General features: G+C 36.7%; 1 non-coding gene across 1 annotated transcript; it reads left to right on the top strand.

The window, feature by feature from the left end:
* Positions 1-12,981: 12,981 nt before the first annotated feature.
* Positions 12,982-13,088, top strand: LOC128626113 (U6 spliceosomal RNA). Its single transcript, XR_008390021.1, has one exon. It is a non-coding gene; the product is annotated as a U6 spliceosomal RNA (small nuclear RNA).
* Positions 13,089-14,812: the final 1,724 nt, after the last annotated feature.

The following is a 14,812-nucleotide window of genomic DNA, read 5'->3' as shown; positions in this document are numbered from 1 at the left end:
AGGAGACAAAATACCATTACCAAAAGGATATCCCCTCCTCTCCTGGGGTTCCCCTGTACTAGGTTCACCTTGCCCGCTGCCAGGGAATTATAGCTCTCAATGTCAGAGACTGGTGAAAAGGAAAGGAGTTATTTATTCAGAAGTTATACAAACTTAACAGTAATGACTTAATGTCTTCATTAAGATTGCTAAGTTTCTTAGAATCCTCAAAAATGCACACAGTCCTTTCTTCCCCACTTTGCCCAGTCTGGGGTACCATATCTCAGGAAAAGAAATAGAAGTTCATGGCTCAGGTAGCCCCTGGTTCTTCCCAGTAATCCGTGCTCAGCTGGCAGGCCTTCCTCTGTTCCCAGCACCATCAGCTGTGTCACCACAGTGATCTCCAGTTCTTAATTCAAAACCCATATGGCACCTTCTCCTGGCCCACCAGCAAGAATCTTTCCATCCCTTTCCTTCCCACAGCGTCTTTCCTGCATTCTTCCAAACTGCTGAGAGAGAGCTCTGTAGCACTGCTACATCTTGCTTCCCAGCTTCCGAAGCTGCATGGCAAAGGGAGTCCCAAAGCTACAGTGCAGTTCTCCCTCTGTCGCCAAAGCCACGTGGTCCCAACTTACTCCAAGCTCTCACACAGGAGCTGTAACCAGAGGGAGCTGCTTCCCACTTATGTCCTGGGTGGAAGTCCCTCCTATCTCCCTGGCTCAAACCATGGCCACAGCTATTTAACACATCCATGAAACACATTAAAAGTTATAGACATGTTAAATGACCATGCCTGAGGTTAGCTGCAAAGCTGTTGCTCTACAAAACACCTCTCAATGGCCCTGCTCCATGTGTCCCATCCCTCAGTTCATACTTACAGGTGTGAGGACATCCTATATTTTTAATATTTCCTGGATACTCTGTTCTGGACCCCATTACAAATTCCTATTTGGGGGCTCCCCCCTGGCTGTACCCTGTCACAACTTCATCTTATAAGAACAGTTGATCAGACCCAGTCTCAAGGCTATGAGAACACTAGTTATCAGGCCCCTCCAAGGTTATGGGAACACTGCTTCCCTTAGCTACCCAGACACCTGGGTGAGGAAACCAGACTGCCTCTACATGATCATATATATATATATATATTTCAGTTTTGAGAAGTATATTTTTGTTCTTAATTTGCTTGATTAATGTTTTTCAATGACAGATTATTTAAAATAAGCCCTTGTTAAGCATTTTTACTTTACTATTAAATATTTTCTTGTATTAAAATATCTGAGGAAGAAAGTCTTAAACAACCATATACTCCTCTATCCTTTGAGAGAATCTACTTAGGATGATTAGCTAATAATATATATCTTATACAGGACACGATGGGACACAAAAAGAAAATAGTTGAGTAGATAGGCTGATGCATAAGTATGTAGATTGGTAGACAGAGTTGGGTACATATTCTATTAGCTATAGTATCAGTTTCTGTAGCAGATGTTTTATATCCCTTAAAGATATGTATTTAAATTGTGCATTCATTCCAAAGTTACCTTACAGAAACAAGTTTCAGCTGTCCGTTGTCGCAAAAAGCCAAACTTGTGATACAGGTGTTGGTGCAAAAAGGAAAGAGGTTTATCCGGGTGCTGCACAACCTGGGAGAACAGTGGATTCCCATCTCGGTGACCTTCTCAATCTCCTGCCAAGCCTGTATTTCTTATAAGGATAGGAAGAGGAGGGCTTTTTTAAAAAGAAAATCCAATTATATTTCTAGCTTTTGGCATTCCTGGGGGACTATCCATTCATCTGTAAATAGATACCTATCTATTTATATCTGCAGCCTGGTCAATGGGCTGAGACTCTCCTGGTGCTCTGACCGACTGTTTTATGGTAAGATCAAGACTGTTCAACCAACACTTACTGGTTGAGAATAAGAGAACACATACAATATGAGAGAATAAAACAGCACCCTTTCACAACTTTTTTCACAAAGTTTAATATTGAGTGTCTAAATGAGATAAATGATAGCTCCTTTCTAGTTTGCATGGTGCATAGGATGTATTTAAATGAATGTTTAAATAAGCATTTAGGCAAACTGTGCTCTATAATTATCAAAAGTATTAAATTTATGCTACTTCCAAGCATTTTTTTGTTCCTCTGAACACTATAGTGTGGTAATCCAAGGTAGGTATAAATTTATACTGAAAAATGAAACAGCATATAATAAATTTTTATATTTATAATGATGTGATTACATATTGCAGCTTTCCATCTATGTTGCTTACATTTATCACTACAGTCACAAATTAAGTCATGAGCTGCTTGAGAAGACACATACTTTACTATTTATTAATTTTTTAAAATATTAAAATGCTTTATATTTTTGAAATTATATATTTACAACATAGTATTAAAATTAATATTTATATGTGATGCTTGTATTTATAAGGATATTTTCAGTATTTAATCAAATCCATTTTCTATAATTCTCCAAAAATACTTTTGCCTCTTAGTTTTTATATATTTTCTTTAAAACCAAATTCTTCCTGAGAAGTTCATTAAACTTCTGAGAAGTTGGAAGAAGTTGTTTTTTTTTTCTCATTATTGACTCATGTAATAAATCTAATATGCAAATGTCAAAGCAAAGCTGAGGAGGAAAAAAGAATATAGAGGAGGCACATTTCTTTAGAGGAGAAAGAAAGACTCCTATAGAGGGGGCTTTTAAGATAAAAGCCTTGGCCTTGAGTGCACATGTGTCTTCAAGTCATATTCTGTTTGTGAGGATAAGTTACATGGCCACATACAACTGCACGGGAGGCTGGGAAACAGGTTCTTCTGCTCTTCTGGTCACCACCTGGCCCTACAACCTTTTGTTTTACAGAAGAGACACTCACCTCCCTCTTTAAGACACACAATCCAAAGTCAGAGTCCAGTATCTCACGTTGATGCAGAGTCTGATCTACCCAGTTCACAAGTGGTTTCTCAGGTCCTAGAGTCAAAAGGCAAGTTACCCGCTGCCTTTAAGCCCACATATCCACACACACCTGTGCCTTAGCCTGGATATGGTATGTATCATTTTGCTTACATTTCATTGAAGGCTATTGAATGTTTCATTGAACATGAAAAATTCAGAGAGTTATTTAATTGTTTCTTTTTCATAATACTCAGGTCTTATAAAGTGCTTATTTTTGCTTTTATCTGACAAAAACATCAAAATAATTTAGCAATGTTTTCTCTGTTGTTTTAGACTTTTGTACTTAACAACATGTATCCATCATTTTCTGCAATAGCCTCTCGTACTGCAGTTCACACACAGGTGCACTGACATGCATCCTTTTGAAAGTAACTATTTTAGCCCTGGCTGGTACAGCTCAGTGGATTGAATGTGTCTATTTGGGTCTATGAACCAAAGGGTCTATTGAACCAGTTCAATTCCCAGTCAGGGCACATGCCTGGTAAGGGGTGTGAGAGAGGCAACCACACACTGATGTTTCTCTCTCTCTTTCTTCTCCCCTCCCCTCTCTCTAAAAATAAATAAAACCTTAAAAAATAAAGAAAATAACTATTTTACTTTTTAACTGGATAAAGCAAAATAATTATTTTATGTGCCTATGTCCAGTGGCTAAAAGCTATTATAGTTTTAAAATGCTAAAAGCAAGAGTGAGGTATTTAAACCAGTAAGGCTGTGTGTTCACTAGAGGTCACAGAAGTGGTAAAAACTTGATTGTGTGGTGAATATATTTATAAAAAGTCTCCAGTGCCTTGAAGTTGTGCTTTAACTTAATGTTTAACTTAATGTTTTATATAATTACAAAGTGATTAAAATAACAAAAATAAGTATTATAATCTATTTTTTATATCTTATCAAGTTTCCCTAAAATATTATTTAAATTTTTTTCTCTTAGGAAGAAATTCTCCATTATTATTTATAAAGAATAGAAAATACCTATTAGGATAGCATCACAAATCTTATAATGGAAATACATTTAAGAAGGATTCCTACTTTACTAGATTTTTCTGTTCACAAGCATTTATTTCAAGTCCTAAGGAATGAAAAACAGTTTCTTTTGAGAAAGGCTCTGCACATATTTTGCACCCCCCCACTTTCAAGGTCCCCAGAACAAGGAAAAGTATGAGAGTGAACTCCCTACCCAGACGAGGCATTGCTGTAGTTCTGACGGGGACCTCCCCATTCTATCACAGTGTAACAGAGAAGTGGAGCTGATCCCCTTTTACAACTGAAAAATCCATATGAGTTCTTTTTCTTTTTGGACACAAACAACAGTATAGTGATTGTTGGGGGGAAGTGGGGTGAGCAGAGGTGAAAGAGGGTCTAAGGGAGAAAATGGTAATGAAAAAATACCTTAAAACTAAACTATTCAAAAAAAAAGCACATAAGTATTAACCCTAAGATTATGCCAAAAAATGTACATCTGCCAAACCTTTGTACATAATTTTCTGTAGAGTCAAAGTTTTTAATGAAATCGGGTTTTTGGTGTTCAATTACTATGATAACTAAAATGAACCAGAATCAAACTGGACCTAAAATTTTGTAATTTATTTTCCCCTGCCATTAAACACTTCTTCCACCCATATTTTGAGCTAGTTCTTCCCATGTTCAAATATTGTTTTAAATTCAGTTGTATTAGATAAAGAAGATGTATATAGATATATGTATAGGTATAAATATAGACAGATAGTTAAACATAATTTGGCCACAAGAAAGAAGTAAACTGGGCTGTGTATGAAAACTTGAATAAGCCTTGAGGGCATTATGCTAAGTTAAATAAGTCAGAAAAAGACAAATACTGTACAACATCACTCATGTGAAATCTAAAACAGCCATCTCAGAGAAACAGAAATAGTGTGGTGGCTACAGGAATTGAGAGGTTGGGAAAATGGGGAAATATTGGGCAAAGTGTATAAGATGCCAGCTATACAATAAACATATTTGGAGATCTAATGTACAGCATTATAGCTAATAACATTGCATCACATACCTGAATGTTGCTAAGAGATCTTAAATGTTCTCACCACAAAAAAGAATTGGCAACTACGTGACAGGGTAAAGGTAGTTTACTCTTTAAACTACCTTTAAACAAAGGAATTACCACTGTAACTAATGTTGCAGTGGTAATTCCTTTGTAACACAAATATATTATACACCTCAAACTTATGCAATATTATGGGTCAATTGTATCTCAGTAAAACTGGTAAAATCCCACAAAACTCAGCTCCATTAGCCTCACTCACTTTTTCTCCTTCTCCTCCATACCACATTGTTGCACTAATGGTCCCTGCTAGGAAGTACCTCAAAAAATTGCTGCTACCTTTCAAAGAAATTCTTTCAAATTGGTATTAGAAAACTGTGATGGTATAGTTAATCTGTTAAATTAGATGAAATGCTTCAGGAATTTTATGGAGGACAATAAAATATTAATTTTCTTACTCCTACACTAATGTCAGTGAGTATTGAACATCTTCCCCATAATCTTAGTGTAATATCTTACCTTTGAAATGAAATTCCATCTGTGACATCCATAACATACAACATCTAGTCGGATTTATTGCACTTAAACCTTACAGATATACCACCATTTGAATAATCTTCAGGAGTACCCAAATATCCACTCTGCAATAAGAAATCTAGTTGTGAAGGAAATTGTCTGAGTAATTTATTTAAATGGCTATAGTACATTTGGGTGGGGTGAAGATTAAATCACCCTATGAGACAATAATTTATGTCAAGTAGAAAGACCTTAATTCTATTGACATTTTGCTTAGGAAAATTCTTTCTTGCGGGGAGAGATGTCCTGTGCATGTAGGATATTTAGTATCCTTGACTTCTACCCACTAGATGCCTGTAGTACTCACCTTCCCCATCACATGTGACAACCCAACATGTATCCAAATATTGTGAAATATCCCCTGGGGGAGAGAGAGCGAAAGTACTCCATAGCTGAGAAACACTGGGGAAACAGTCACTGCTCTAACAGAGATTCCAAACATGCAAAAGTTTAGGTAAAACAGAAGTTTATTTTGCTCCTAATATTTTGCTCCTGGGCAGGAAAGCAGATCGATGAGTGATCTCTCCTTCACACAGATTCTCAGGGACCCACCTAGAGACTTGGGCGTCTTCAATAAAGTCTTTCAGTTTAGTCTTGCATAGCCTATCTAAGGCAGTGAAAAAGAATAGAAGAGCATCAAAGGGGCACTTCGATGTGTTAAAAACATTGTCCTTGAAGTTACATACATCATTTTAATTTACTTTCCATTCATGAGAATAAATTGCATGGCCACATATAACTGCAAAGGAGGCTGAGAGATGATCGTAGGTCTGTGCCCAGAAGGAAAAAGAAACTCTTTTTGGTGAACCATCCACTACAGGCCATCCTACGCTCCAGTTATCCATCTCCATCCTTCATTCACACATACAGCACATAACAGTCTTTAACACAGGAGATGAGCCAAAGCCCTCTTTATTTATGACTTTCAGTTCAAACGCCAGAATCGCAAGATCATACAGAATCTTTTTTAAATTTTTATCGTGGTTCAGTTACAGTTGTCCCACCTTTTCCCCATTGCTTACCACTGCCCGTCGCCCCCCACTCCCATAGTCATCCCCCCACTGTCCAAGCCCATGAGTCCTCTATTCCAGTTCCTCCTTTTCCCCCTTCCTCTTCTTTCCCTGATTATCCTCCATTCCCCTCCCTGTGGTCACTGTCAGTTTGTTCTTTATTTCCAATTTACTGGTTCTATTTTGCTTATTTGTTTGTTTTGTTGATTATGTGCCACTTATAGGTGAGATCATATGGTATTTGTCTTTCACCACCTGGCTTATTTCACTTAACATAATGCTCTCCAGTTCTACCCAAGATGTCGCAAAAGAGTTACTTGTTCCTTTCTGCTGCATAGTATTCTGTTGTGTAAATGCACCATGGTTTTTGATCGACTCATTTACCGTTGGCCTTCAGGCTGTTTCCAGTACTTGGCTATTGTAAAATAACACTGCGATGAACATTGGGGTGGATAGATGCATTCGAACTGGTGATTCAGGATTCTTAGGGTATAATTCCAGCAGTGGGATCGATTGCTGGATTGACAGGAAGTTCCACCTTTAGTTTTTTGAGGGAATTTCCACAGTGGCTGTACCAGTCTGCATTCCCACCAATAGTGCACTAGGGTTCCTTTCTCTCCACAACCTTGCCAGCACTCATTTGTTGATTTATTAATGATGGCCATTCTGACTGGTATGGAGTAGTATTTCACTGTGGTTTTAATTTGCATCTCTCTGATGGCTAGTGATACTGAGCATTTTTTCATGTGACTCTGGGCCCTCTGAACGTCCTCCTTGGAAAAGTGTCTGTTTTGGTACTTTGCTCTTTTTTTTATCAAAGACTTTTTATTTATTTATTTTTAAGGAGGGGAAGGGAGAAAGGGAGAGAAACATCAATATGTGGTTGCTTCTCGTGTGCCCCATGCTGGGGACCTGGCCCACAACCTAGGCATGTGCCCGAGACTAGGAATTGAACCAGCACCCCTTTGGTTCACAGGTCAGCACTCAATCCACTGAGCCACACCAGCCAGCACCCTTTGCCCAATTTTTACTTGGATTGCTTTTATTCCTGGAGTGGAGTTGTGTGAGTTTTTAAATAAATTTTGGAGATCAAACATTTGCCTATGGTATCATTGGAAAATATATTTTCCCATATGGTCGGTTCCCTTTCCATTTTGTTGATGTTTTCTTTAGCTCTGCAGGAACTTTTTAGCTAGATGTAGTCCCATTTGTTTATTCTTTCTTTTTTATCTCCCTTGCCCTAGGGGATGAGATATCTGAAAATTTCCTGCCTATGTTTTCCTCTAGGACTTTTATGGTGTTGTGACTTATATTTAAGTCTTTTATCCATCTTGAGTTTATTTTGGTGTATAGTGTAAATTGGCGGTCTAGTTTCATTTTTTTTTTGCATGTATTTTTGTAGATTTCCCAACACCACATATTGAAAAGGCTCTTTTAACTCCATTTTATGTTCTTGTCCTCTTTGTCAAATATTAACTGACCATATTTGACATGAGTTTGTTTCTGGCTCTCTATTTTGTTCCACTGGTCTATGCGTCTATTCTTAGTCCTATACCAGACTATTTTGGCCTTCTAATATAATTTGATATTAGGTATTGTGATCCCTCCTATTTTGTTGTTCTTTCTAAAAATTGTTGAGTATACTCATTGTTGTTTATGGTTCCATATAAATTTTTGAAATATTTGTTCTACATCTGTGAAATATGTAATTGATATTTTGATAGGGATTACATTGAATCCAGAAGTAATTCTTCATGGTCCCATGTCCTATGAACTAAAAGGGAATTTATCTGCCTCACCTATAACCTACAAACTCCTAATAAACAAATATTTCTCACTTCTTAAAAGACATGGCATATATATTATTTCATTTGCATTCCATTGGCAGGAGCTAAACACAAGACCGCACCAGACTGTAGGAGAGTTTGGAATACATAGCTGAGACAAAAAATGAGAAGGAACTTTATTGTGATGGGTAGGTAACAAAGCTGCCAGTCTAACTGGCACACAGTCTAATTTGAGGAATGAGATACAACAATGAAAAATTAGGCTTCAGGTAATATTGACTATGAGGCATGCCTACAATATTTTGGTTCTAAATGAGCAGTCGGTAGTCAGTAGTTTTCTATGAGAGATTAGAGGTCACTTCCCCTATGACAGAGAATGGCAGGGCATAGACTTAGTCCGACAGAAGGGTATTGTTCCCAAGTGAAATGCAAAACTCAAAAAACAAGGAAAATACTTCTTATTTAAAGGAAAAAAATCCATGGATTACAGAAGAGGACTGCAGCTTTACAGGTACATCATTTCCCAAGAATCACTCTGGATTGTCTGGAGACTGTGTTTAAGGTAACTTTAGATCTCAGGGATTCGAGGGTAGAAAATTGTTTAGGAACAGGTCAAAAATGATTTGATAAGGTTGGACTTCCTCAGGTTACACTAACAGTGAAGGGCTGGTGAAAGGTAGGGACAAATCCTCATTCTCTTCAATGCTACTTCAGTTTTAGCTTCACCATTACATTTCTGTCTGTTTTCTGAATGTGAATATGTTTGTTTGTAGATTTTTTGATATGTAGTTTCTAGAACTTTTGGCAAAGAAAAATTGTACAAGACAAGTTAAACCATCAAGGGAGACTTTATCCATACTATTACAATAGGAGAGAGACATTGAACTCAGCTCCACTGAAACAAAAGTCAACAGAGTTTTTTAGAACTGGGGTGGATGAGTACTAGGGTGGGAAAGTACTGGAGGACCTTAGGTGGTAGGTTGGTCAATGCAGTTTGGCCACCTGTGTTTGCTAATTGCTGCTCATTGCAGTTAGGCTCATATTCTCCCCCAGAGGCTAGAAGACAGGAGATGATTACATTTCAAGTAATGGCTCTCAAGTCCTTGAGAAAATATTCCTGGGTTATAAAACTGGCAACAAGATATGAGAAGTTTTACATCTTAAAGACAGAGAAAAGGAATTTATAATGGAAAGTTTTCTAGAGTGAATATTCTAAGAAAAGACAGGTCAGAAGCCTATAGTTAGAAGACATGTATGTAATGTTTAGTCAGTCTGAGGGAAACACTGAGGTGACAGCCACTAAAGTATAAAATATTTAAACAAATAACAAAGGAGAACTTCCCCAATCTGGCAAATAAAATACACTTACAGGAAATCCAGGAAGCTCAGAGAGTCCCAAAGAAGGTGGACCCAAGGAGGAACACACCAAGGCACATCGTAATTATGTTACCCAAGATTAACATGAAGGAGAGAATTCTAGAAACATCAAGAGATAAGGGGACTGTCACCTACAAAGGACTTCCCATCAGTCTGTCAGCAGATTTCTCAAAAAAGACCTTACAGGTAAGAAGAGGCTGGAAAGAAGTATTCCAAGTCATGAAATCCAAAGACCTACATCCAAGATTGCTCTATCCAGCAAAGCTTTCATTTAGAATGGAAGGACAGATAAAGTGCTTCTCAGATAAGACCAAATTCAAGGAGTTCATCATCAGCAAGCCCTTATTATATGAAATGTTAAAAGGACTTATCTAAGAAAAAGAAGATAAAAAAAGATGAACAGTGAAAGGACAGCAAACTCACAGTTATTAACAACCACACCTAAAACAAAAGCAAATTAAGAGGACAGCTAGATCAGGAGTGAACCATAGAAATAGAGATCACATGGAGGGTTAGCAACAGGGGAGTGGGAGGAGGAGGAGAAGGGGGGAGAAGGTACAGAAAATAAGTAGCATAGACAGTAGATAGAAAATAGATAGGGGGGAGAGTAAAAATAGGGGAAAAACAGAATCTAAAGAACTTGAGACACATGGTCATAAACTAAAGGGGGGAATGGTAGGAGTGGGGGGTGCAGGGTGGAGGGGAATGAAGGAGGAAATAGAACAACTGTAATGGCATAATCAATAAAATATATTATATATGTAATATAATATATAGTACAGTGTAGATGCAGTCATCTATTCATGCAGTCCAAAAATGCATTAGCTGTGTGGTGACTCATATAAATCTCTCAATTTAAATGGTTCATCTAAATCATGTAAAATGACTATAGGTGTTGGCTTTTAGGAAACAAAGCTAAGAAATTTCCTTTGGTTCTACACTTGGTTCCTTTGATATTCTTTGTTACTTCTATTCTCGAGTAAACCTTAATTTTAATAATTATATATTTTATATAGTCATCCAAACCTTTGGAAAAATATTGAAGTGGGTAAAGCTAAAGTGATAATATACAGGTTATCTATTTTTATTGGAAAACTTATGCCCAATTGGTAACAACTAACACAATTATATTAGCATTTAAGACACCAGTCTCCACTTCTCATAAGTATTTGATAAATACCTGGCCAAAATCCAGATATACAATGTCTACACTGTCTCCCAAATCCTAACACAGAAAAGAACCAGTTAGTGTGATGTGACTAATTTCAGGGTGGTCTTCTCTTGTCATCCATGCAATAAATTTAACCTTTAAAAATTTCATGTTTCTCCTCTGAATATTTGGGAAACTTAATTTGTTGGGAACCACCCTACCTGGTTTCAGAAGCTGTAACCCCTTTTCCCCATGGCTAGGGCTGAGTAAAAAGACCTTGGGATCATAGCCACTAAAGAGACAAAACTTATCCTCCCAGTAGGGCACAGCCTCTGCCCCCTTTCTTTCACCCTGCTAGGCCCCTGGAGGATGGCTGGTTAGTCAATGAAGGTAAGATTCCTCAAGGAAGAAACAACCTAAGACAGGCACAGTCATAAAGGGACCATCAGGGAAGGACTTAGAGGACTATAGAAAAGGGGTGATGGACTTTCACCCCTTGGCTTTGTCATAGTCTGAGTCCTCATTCCATCTGCATGAAATCTCCTAATCTCTTGGCTGCCTTACTTCCTTCGCCTGACTTAAGCCTAAAACAAGGCTGGAGGCAGGTGTGGCCCTGTGCTGGGGGTGATCAGGCCAAAAAAGATAGCATAAAATCCTGTGAAACATGTTTTGCTAAGAATGCCCTCAATTTAAATGTTGAGTCCAAACACAAAATGAGTTTTTTTCCCAAAGATTTATGGCCCTTTGGGGTCACTATATCTATCTGACCCTGACTCAGAGTAAGCCTTTATAGTTCTTTGAATGTTATCTATTCCTTGATCGTTACTGCCTGACAATGATTGACAAGCTTTATGTATATGCCCTGTATTGGTATGTAAACTAAACCCAAAAAAAGCCCATAGAGAAAGAGGCTTAAGTGCTTCCTCCTATGAGTGTCTGGTCAACCTTTCCTCCCCAAGCAGATCATGTCTTGGTAGACTTTTCTAATCTGCAGCAGCCAGCTCTGTGAGTAACGCCCCCCTACATTCATCTAATTTTATTTGTATTAATGGTTCTTTTCTATTACTATTACTTTTTATTATTTTATGATTACTCCAATTTTTTCTTTTATCTTTTCAAAGAGTTTGTATAAACACTTTTTGGTTACAATGTAATGACTTGTTTTTCTTAAAAATAATGTTATGAGATGAGGCATTTAAAAATATTGTTTTATTATTCTTAGATTAAATCCTCCCAAATTATGGGTGTATATATCACAGGTGGTCAAAAGTAGGTTTACAGTAGTGAGTATGTGAAACAAAGTTTGTTCTTGCATTATTATTCATTAATCATTGTATTATTTTCCACACAAACAACTATAAGCCTACTTTTGCCATTCCCCATACATGTCTTATATTTCTCCTGTAACTTTGAGGTGGTCCTAACCCTTAGTTACTTATAAAATAATTGATTCCTTATATGATTATTTTGCATCATTAATGTCTCTCATGAACACTTTGAAAGATTTAGCTCTTTGGCAATTTTAATGTTCTTGACTTTGTAGGGTGCCCTTGTCATTCCACAGTAGGCCCATTTTTTTTCTTTTCAAAGAGAGCTAATAATATTCCGTTGAGATAAGGAACTTAAGTTTTAACTAATGATCTTAAGTTTTAACTTTTAGTAAAAAAAAAGAAGTAAATTTTTACTATGAAATTAATGTAATGATCGCTAAGCCTCAAGAATTTATAAAGAAGTTTTACTTAACTTTTTAAAAAGTGATATAACTATTAAAGTTAATTTTTATTTTTATTTATGAAATAAATTGAAATGAGATGAAATTTAAATATTTCTAAATTTCATAAATATAAAATAAGTATACAATAAATGATTGATCATTCTGTCCCTTTAAAAAAATTGAGACTTATCAGAAAAAGAAAAAATTATTATAAATTCTCATAATTTCTTAGCAAAAGGAATAGTCACAATATCCTGTCATTAAGCATATGAGAAATGGTAATGATTATGATAAAGAACTGATTTATTTTTATAGACTTAACAAAATTCCATTGGTAGTGTAGTAATTAATGATATAGTATAGCAAGAGAATTTTCAGAAGTAAAGGTACACTGAAAATTAAAGATTTAGTGCTCGCTTTGGCAGCACATACACTGAAACCAGAATGGTGCAGAGAAGATTAGCATGGCCCCTGTGCAAGGATGACATGCAGATCTGTGAAGCATTCATATTTTAAAAAAAGAAAGAAAATTAAAGATTTAGTCCTTTGTAGTCAGGGAAGCCACACAGATTCTTAAGTTATAGTAAGGTTATAATTCTATGGAAAATAATGAGCTCATATATTTAACATCTGTACTATGGAATAATCATTATTAAATTAAAATTCTAAGATGTGTGGTCAATTTTCATACTGTTGAGCCACGACCTTGGATTTAATTGCTTGAGCCGAACACATTGAATCAAGTCCTTCTGACAGTGAATATGCTTAGTTGACCCTCTAGTATTTGGATTTCGATGTACTTATGATGCTGTTTGTTGAATATATAATACTTTAGCAAGTGAAGAAAAAACCCACCAGCATGTATTTCCTAAGTCTTCTGCAAAAAAAAGTATCAAAAACTGGTGTTTAAAAACAACAGAACCATATTATCTCACAGTTTTGGGGACTGAAAGTTAGAAACCAAGGTTTCAGCAGGGCACACGTCCTCATCAGGCCCCAGGCATTAATTCTTTCTTGCATTTTCCTAGCTTCTGGCGATTGCTAACAACCCTTGGCATTCCTTGTTGAGTAACTACAACACTTCCAATCTATCTGACACGTCCATCTTTTCTCCGTGTGTGTCTGTGTTTTCACATAGCCTTCTTACATGAACATTGTCAGTGGGTCTGGGGCCCACTCCAACCCTGTATGACATCATTTTAACTTGATTACATCTGCAAAGGCTCTGTTCCCAAATAAGGTCACCGTTACAGTTTTTAAGGGTTAGAACATCTCTATATCTTTTAGGGGGAATACAATTTAACTCACAATGCCACAAAACTTTGTTCTTATGAGAATTAACCAGCTAAGAAATCCAACTACTGTGATCTGGCCTAAAAACATGATTATTCTTAAATATGAAACAAAGGCTTTGAATTATGTAAAATGCAGTGTTAATCCATTTTATACACACATGCACACACACACACACAAGAAGAGAATCTGTTGTTTAGAATATACAAGCTATAATATCCCTTTCCTTGTTACAGACTTGAAATTATTCTGTAACAAGAGTTTGGATGCAGGTTTGGTATGTGATTGTGAATGTCCATTCATACTTACCTGTATTATCTACATTGCTTTTCTAGATAATCTCAGATTAACCAGAGTATTGTGAAACTGTCTTATGTTGGCTATCATCTCTTTAAAACTTCTATTACTCTAGAAATCACTTTTACATTTTGTGAATGAAAAGAGATTGCAGTTATTGCACGTTCCTTTAAAAATATTGTATTTACTTATTTTTTAGAGGAAGGGGAAGAGAAGGAGAAAGAATGAAATATGTGGTTGCCTCTCAAGCACCTTCCACTCGGGGGCCGGCCTGCAACCCAGGCTTGTGCCTTGACTGGAAATCAAAACTTGACCCTTTGGTTTGCAGGCTTGTGCTCAACCCACTGAGCCACACCACACCACACCACAAAGCCACACCCAGGAAGCCTGGGCTTACTGCACATTATTGATGTGTATAATCACTGTCTATTTATCATAGGATTTGTTTTCTCATAGTGTTTAGTGCAAAGTTTGGGAGTGCTCATAGAAGCCATGCACTCACTGAGGCTAATGTATACCATTGAAATCTATTACTTGGAAACTATTCTTCCACTGAATGAAAGGGAGAAAAATTAAAATTTAATAAAAGCTATAATTTTTGAGAGAATGTGATGAATTAAAATAACTCATAGTGATTAAGGAAAGAGATT

The sequence above is a fragment of the Artibeus jamaicensis genome, unplaced genomic scaffold (genome assembly GCF_021234435.1).
Source record: "Artibeus jamaicensis isolate MK-2021 breed Jamaican fruit bat unplaced genomic scaffold, CSHL_Jam_final scaffold_286, whole genome shotgun sequence".
Lineage (NCBI taxonomy): Eukaryota > Metazoa > Chordata > Mammalia > Chiroptera > Phyllostomidae > Artibeus > Artibeus jamaicensis.
Note: the sequence above shows the minus strand (reverse complement) of the source record. Positions and strands in the feature narration are given on the sequence as shown.